Source organism: Rhinoderma darwinii, chromosome 1 (assembly GCF_050947455.1).
Source record: "Rhinoderma darwinii isolate aRhiDar2 chromosome 1, aRhiDar2.hap1, whole genome shotgun sequence".
NCBI classification, from domain to species: Eukaryota; Metazoa; Chordata; class Amphibia; order Anura; family Rhinodermatidae; genus Rhinoderma; species Rhinoderma darwinii.
Window position 1 is genome coordinate 292,416,529 of NC_134687.1, and position 7,917 is coordinate 292,424,445.

Sequence of the window (7,917 nt, forward strand, 5' to 3'; positions counted from 1 at the left end):
TGACGTCCAGGCTGGATTTCATGTGTATTCATTATCAGGACACTTGATTAACGTTAATCTCTTTGTATGCGGCTGCACATCGCTGCTGTGTAAATCAATGGAGATGAGTGTATGATGCTGACTGGTCACGGATTGGTCAGCGTCATACACATAAACACGCCCAGTTAAAAACACAATACACGCCCAGTTGGCCATAACGGAAAAAAAAACGCCCAGTTGTCCATTTCAAAGCTCATTTGCATATATATATATATATATAAAATAGCTCATAACTTGGCCAAAAATGAACGTTTTTAAAAAAAACAAAAAACGTTACTGTTATCTACATTGCATCGCCGATCACATGCAATAGGAGATAGGGATTTGAGAATCTGGTGACAGAGCCTCTTTAAGAGAGAACATGGCGGCCGCACACTGAAAAACACCCCCACGTTCTGTCTTCTTTGTCTGAACCGCCGCATCACCTCATGCTGACCGCACGCATGCACTTATTGTCAGGAGCGGGGCAATGGCTGTATTACATAGCCGCAGCCCCGCTCTAACGGCGGAGATCAGAGAAACCTCTCATCCCCGCCGTTATTCCCATGAATGTTGCAATCAAAGCTGACCGCAGCATTCAAGGGGTAAATGAGAAGGGGGGATTCCCTTTGGATCGGGGGAATCCCTGTGAAGCAATTGAGGGACATACCATATATGGGCAGACAGCCCAGGGTCCATTGAAGGACCCCAGGGCTGTCTGACCATATTTCCTATTAGGGCATACTGAGGTATGTCCTAACAACTGCCTGTATACTATCAGTATATAGATATATGCCAGTACATTAAAGTTAAAAAAAAGATAATGTCAAATTAAAAAACAAACAAACATTTCTTACAATAAACATTGTCTCAATACATAAAATATACACATTCGGTATCGTCTCGACCGTAATAACACATTTATCGCGTTATTCAGGTTTACACGATTATAAAATAAAAAATACTGCTTTCTTTCACTTATTCATGTGAGGCACGAGGTATTAAAAACTTTGAACCTCCATGTGCCTCATATTAATAGTAATTCACTCCATCGTGTTCCTCACACATTAACCCGATGTTGTCCATTATGACTGTGGAACATGTTGGAGTTAATTACTGTTAATGTGAGGCACATGGTGATTCAAAATTCATCATACCTCGTGCCTCACATTTTTATTATTATTGTTGGCAAAGTATCGTTTTGGTATCGAGTATCGCAATACTACACAAAGTATCGGTATCGAAGTACAAATTCTGGGTATCGTGACAACCCGACCTCTGTAAGGTGGGGACCTACTCTGCACATACACCCGGAACTGGGACTAAGCCTACATATATATCTGGGGATGTATATTTTGTCTGCTGTATATTTGCAGTCACAGGTGTTCCTGCACCTGCATACACATTTTGTATAATTTTGTTGGAATGTGCTGTTCAAACTTTTGTTGTGTTTATGTGATCCATATATGTGGGGTCAGTGACTGCCTCCATTTTTGATCTTGTGCTCCTCCCTTTCTCCCCTGGGTGATTTTAATTAGTTTAATGCTGATTCCTACCATCCCCAGGTATATATGTAGGCTTAGTCCCAGTTCTGGGTGTATGTGCAGAGTAGGTCCCCACCTATGGAGGACGACTTGTTGTGGCAGGTGGGCAAACACTTTTTGATCAAAATGTGCACTAAGAACCTCCCTATTGTAAGTAGATTTAGCATGTAATGCATATTTATTTATATTTAGTGATTTAGGTTGCATTGGTGTTCGCAGTGTGCGGTCGCCATTTTTTTTTGTCTGCCATATATGGATAGTGACCTCAGGTTTTTCCTCTAGAAGCGTAAATCCCAAACCGATCATCAGCAACGGTGATTCCGCTCAATCAGGAGCCACTGACCTCACTGTCCATATATGGACAGTAAAGTCAAGGGCTTCCCAGAGCACAGCGCTTAAAGTAGCGCTGTGCCCGGGGAGTCCTCGGCGAGCGGAGGAGCTTCCTCTGCTCCTCCACTCAGAACTAATTCTGAAGCAGGGAGCTGCTGGTTCCCTCCTTCAGAATTGGGTTAAACTGCATCTCCGTCCTGAGGACGCAGATAGTTTACAGCGGGACACCGCCCGTAATCCGGGACCGTCCCGCTGAACCTGGGACGGTTGCAAGGTATGCATCACAAGTTTTGTGAACACAACGTGTATCTAATCTATCACAAGCTATGCACCACTCTGATAAAATTGGCACATTTTCAAACCCTAGACTACCTTTTTGCTGGACCATTGTGGTAAAAACTGATGACAACCGATGGTTTTGTGAAAAAGCCTGATGGCAACGGATATATTTTTGCATCAGTTGTATTCACGTGAAACTAGGAGAAAGAGGACATGAATCAGGAGCGAGGAGAGTAAGTATATAGAGATTTTACTGTAGTATCAGGGGCCAATGTAGGTTACTACATAGGCCCCAGTTGCTACAGTAACTGTAGACAGACGTGGTGCAGGGTATGGGCCCCCCTGGTTTCAGGGCCCGGTCGCAACTGCAATCTCAATAGCTAGACCACTGGTGAGACGGTAATATAAGAGGGGGCACCAAAATAATCCTGCACAGGGCGCCCTGAAAAATTGTGCGCAGGTTACATGGAGCAGCTTTGTGAATAGGAGATGTCATGTGTAGCCCTACAGAGCATTATTTACTATTGTTGTCCCATGTACATTATAAGCAAATCCTGGACTACACAGCTTAGTGGCTACAAACAGATAACCAAGCCTATCGCATTAATACAAGTTCCTTACCACGTCTCCTCTCTAGCAAGCTCGTCAGTCTGACATAGCAGCGTTCATCTGCAGGTTACTTGCGCGACGCCATATTTCCGGCTACCATGGCAACCCCCGCAGCCGCAGTCAACTTCCCCACGCCCATTGGACAGATCTAGTGCTTGTGTTTCAAGCCTCGTTTCCATGTAACGTCGGAATTGACTGTCATAACGTTAACTTAATTGTATGTAAGGTGTATTCGCGCTGGCTTCGGCACGCAGTGATTCACGGGTAAAGAAAAAAAAAACAATCTCCATCACTATAGAATGCGTGGGACAAAGTCAAATTTCGCAGTGTCGCTAATAAATGACGTTATTGTAAGTGGTTCAGCAAGGCTAAAACGAATAGGTTTTCCTAGCAAAGATTTTTATGGCATATTGGCTAGATATGGCATATGGTACCAGCAACCAGACCCCCACCATGTATAGCATATCTTGTGGATGCCAAGCAATTTGTACATAAAATTTTTATCTCTGGGATTTTTGGTCAAGTTATTCGGAAAGAAAAAACAAAAAAGGAGGTTGGAAACGCTAATACCCAGTCCCAGCCGCTGTTCCTGTATCTACCAGAGTGACCACCCACATGCAGCAATAGGGGACCAAGCACGCCTGTTCTTTGGATAGGTGGCATCCCTTAAAGGGAATGTGTTGTGAATTAAAAAATGTTTTTTTAAGTAAGTTAATTATCTTTATAATATTTTGTAAGTTGTTTTTTTTTTGTTTTGCTGTATTTTTTTTTTTGTCCACAAGGAGGAAAGTATTAAAAATTAAATAATAATTTGACATGTTTTCCTATGTTGGCCACCAGAGGGAGCAGTTCCTAGAATTACAGCAAGGTGAATCGAGCGAAGCAGCATGCAGCTGCTGAAAATATGCGAGGGAGACTCACCCCCTCCCTATTTTTGGCCACAAGCCAGGAAAAGGTATCTTCAAATTGCTAAGCATTGTCCAGCTCCATTTTGGAATTGATTTTACAATGGCAGCTGGTAAAAGGCTGAGGCCTCATGCACACGAACATATTTTTTTCCTCCCGTAAATACTGGCGTAAATACGGGTCCTTGGTCACACGTATTCAACCCGTATTGCACCAGTATTTACGGACCCGTGCCCGTAGATACGGGTCCGGTGTCACCAGTATTCCACCCGTATTTACGGGCACATTTTCGATGCAAAATTGCACTGCACTAATCGGCAGCCCCTTCTCTCTATCAGTGCAGGATAAAGAGAAGGGGCAGCCCTTTCCTTACTAAAAGTAAAAGAAATTCATACTTACCCGGCCGTTGTCTTGGTGACGCGTCCCTCTTTCGACATCCAGCCCGACCTCCCTGGATGACTTATGCCAGTCCCAGGAGGCCGGACTGGAGGAAGAAGCAGGGAGTTCTGAGTAAGTATGAACGCCTTTTTTTTTTTTTTTTTTTTTTTTTTTTTTTACAGGTTGATCTATATTGTGATTGGTAGCCACTGTCCAGGGTGCTGAAAGAGTTACTGCCAATCGTTTAACTCTTTCAGCACCTGGACAGTGACTATCCACTGACGTCGCCTAGCAACGCTCCCGTAATTACGGGTGCACACACCTAGTCACCCGTAATTACGGGAGCCCCATAAACTTCTATGGGCCTGCCCGTGCTGTAATTACGGCCTAAAATAGGATATGTTCTATATTTTTCAACGGCACGGGCACCTTCCCGTAAGCATACGGGAAGGTACCCGTGGCCAATAGAAGTCTATGGGCCCGTAAATACAGGCCGTAATTACGGCCTGTGATTACGGGCGTTTTTTACGTTCGTGTGCATGGGGCCTAAGGGCGGATTCACACGACCGTGAATTGCGTCCGTGCAGGCCGCGTGGTTTTCATGCGGCTCGCATGGACCAATAGAAGTCTATGGGGCAGTACAGACAGTCCGTGCTTTTTGTGCAGCGTTTGTCCGCTGCGTAAAAAGCGCGACATGTTCAATATCTTGCCGTATTTCGCGCATCACGCACCCATTGAAGTCAATGGGTGCGTGAAAACCACGCAGGTCGCACGGAAGCACTTCCGTGCGAACTGCCTGTTTCGCGCAACAGCTGTCAAAAGGATGAATGAAAACAGAAAAGCACCACGTGCTTTTCTGTTTACAAACATCCAAATGGCGTGTCATAATGATGGCGGCTGCGCGAAAAGCATGCAGCCGTGCATCATATGATGCTGCCTCACGGAGCAGGTAAGTGGCTTTTGCGCAGGCAAAACGCTGCGTGTTTTGCGTGCGCAAAAACGCCACAGTCGTCTGAATCAGCCCTTAGAATGATGAAAGTCAAAAGGGAAGACCCTGTGGTGAATGACTTTTCAGTTGACAGGTTCACACGGCCTGTATTTGCCGCTGTTTTTGGGGCATTTTATTTGACGAATAACACGTCAAACTCTTGATTAAGCTTCTTATTTACATCAATGGGAAAGCGCGCCGTTAGTACATACAAGACGATTTTTTACTTGAGCGTTTATATAAAAAACGTGCTGCAGAAAAAAAGAAGCGTTTTGTTAATTCTTTGGCATGTAAAGCACGCCAAATGTTCCCATAGTCAATGGGTGTCCTAATGGCCAAAAAACATGCAAGAAGTACGCACAAAATGCATAAAAAAACTGGTAAAAAAGCCTGTATTTTAAAAGGCGCTTCACAAGAAACGTTAGTGTATTTTACATGTCTACATATCGGGTTTTTTTTAAGGGAGAAATTTCCTAAGGGAATTATATTTCTTATTTCTATTGCGGTACAGGGAGAACACAGAAGTCGCTGTAGGTGAGAAGATTTTTATATTACTAACTTTATTTTTTTATTTTGCAGGTTCGCTCGACCGTTTGTCTACGTCATAGATACGCTGGACTACTTTGATCTACTTTTTTTTAAAAAAAATAAATGGTTAACGAGGGTTGTATGGGGGAGATTTCATTTGAATAAAAAAATTATTTTCTTAGGGTGTATTCACACAGTGCGGTCTTGCCGCGTTTTTGCCACGCAGCCAAAATACGCATAAAAAAATTGCATTAAAAATGCATGCGCTATTCGATGTGGTTTTCGGCCAGGCGGGAAAGAGGCAGCAAAACCGTACTGCGTGAATACACCCCACGTCGTTTTCCTCAATTATTTATTAATATATTAAATTTTTTTTTTTAAAACTACGTGGGGTCCCCCTCATTTTCATAACCAGCCAGATACAATAAAACCGCAACAGCCTAGCATGACAAGGGTGGGACGGACCAATGTTTTTGGCCCTTTACAGCCTAATAATACCAGCCTGTGACCGCCCCAGTGCTCGGCCATCACTACTGGATCGTACCCGGCTCTTCCTGGTACCAGGGTAATAATTGGGGGTTTGTTGCAGCCTTTATACTGGCTAACACTAAGACCATTCTTACTAATGGACATCGTCAAACAGACAACTGCCATTACCAAGGCGCTAATAAAAGTATTAACCCCTTAATGAGCACCTATACGTGTTTTCACGGCAGCCATTAAGGGTACTTATGCCAGAGCGCCGCCTTTTCAAGGCGGAGCTTTGGCATAAGATGACGCCCCTGGGAGGCACTTTAACTCTGTGGACTCAGCTACGGAGGTAGCTGAGGCCTCGGAGCACAGACCGAGGACCGTTTTGCCCGGTCACGTGATTTTTACAGCGATCACCGTTATTCGTTGAATAACGGCGATCGCTGTAAAAACAGCGGCGGTTCGTTCTCACTCTTCTCTCACAGAATATATTCTGTGAGAGAAGGGAGAAATGGTCTAAATAAGGGTCAGCACCCAATTACACTACAGCACATCCCACAAAAAATAAGCCCTCACACCAATCTATTGACGGAAAAATAAACAAAGTTATGGCTCTCGGAAAGCGGGGAGGGAAAGACGAAAAAGAAAAATAGATCAGTCTGGAAAGGGTTAATTATTTTCTAATAAAAAAACATTTATGACCACGTGGGGTATTGCCGTACTTGGGAAATTGCTTTATAAATGTTAGGGTGCTTTTCCCTCCTTTATCCTTTGTGAAATTGAAAATATTCAACATTTTAGTGGAAATAATGTTGATATTCATTTTCACGGCCTAATTCTAATAAATTCTGCAAAAGACCTTGGGGTCTAAACGCTCACTATACCCCTAGATAGATTCCTTAAGTTGTGTAGTTTCCCAAATAGGGTTACTTTTGTGTGGTTTCCACGGTTTTGGTCCCTCAGGGGCATTGCAAATTCTACATGGCGCCCGAAAACCATTTCAGCTAAATTTGAGCTCCAAAAGCCAAATAGCGCCCCTTCCCTTCTAAGCCCCGCTGTGGGGCCAAACAGCAGTTTATTACCACATATGGCATATTTCTGTAATCAGGAGAAATTGTTTTACAAATGTTGGGGTGCTTTTTCTCCTTTATGCCTTCTAAAAACGTCTACGTTTTTTCAGAAAAAAAGTAGATTTTTACCTTTACAGACTAATTTCAATGAATTCAGCAAAACAACTTTAGGGTCAAAATGCTAACTTTTCCCCTAGAAAAATTCCTTGAGGGGTGTAGTTTCCAAAATGGGGTCACTTTTGGGGGGTTTCCAGTTTTGGTAACGCCAGTGCATTGCAAACATGATGACTGAATCTGGTGAATAAATATTGAGTTGCATTTCTCGGGTAAAACCTTCTGTGGTACAGAAAAAAATGAATTTTGGCAAAAAAAAATAAAAATGAAATTTGTAAATTTCACCTCTACTTTGCTTTAATTCCTGTGAATCGCCTAAAGGGTTCAAACACTTTATGAATGCTGTTTTGAATACTTTGAGAGATGCAGTTTTCAAAATGAGGTGATTTATGGGGGTTTGTAAAGTATGGGCCCCTCAAAGTCACTTCAGTACTGAACTGGTCCCTGAAAAAATAGCCTTTTGAAATTTTCTTGAAAATATGAGAAATTGCTGCTAAAGTTCTAAGCCTTGTAACGTCCTAGAAAAATAAAAGAACGTTCAAAAAACAATGCAAACATAAAGACATATGGAAAATATAAACCAGTAAGTATTTTGTGTGGTATTACTATCTGTTTTACATACAGATACATTTAAATTTAGAAAAATGCAATCTTGGTGTTTTTTACAAATAAATATTGAATT

General features: G+C 42.7%; 1 protein-coding gene across 4 annotated transcripts in view; it reads right to left on the reverse strand.

Annotated features, from left to right (window-relative positions):
- The window catches only part of C1H19orf44 (chromosome 1 C19orf44 homolog), a 47,590-nt gene extending 44,682 nt beyond the window's left edge, over positions 1–2,908 (reverse strand). For 3 of the 4 annotated variants that reach the window (XM_075825341.1, XM_075825342.1, XM_075825340.1), the window contains exon 1: positions 2,793–2,907. The gene's annotated coding sequence lies outside the window, so the exon portion shown is untranslated. Of the gene's footprint in view, positions 1–2,792 lie in introns of all 4 variants that reach the window. The other variant, XM_075825343.1, reaches the window with a different exon arrangement.
- Positions 2,909–7,917: the final 5,009 nt, after the last annotated feature.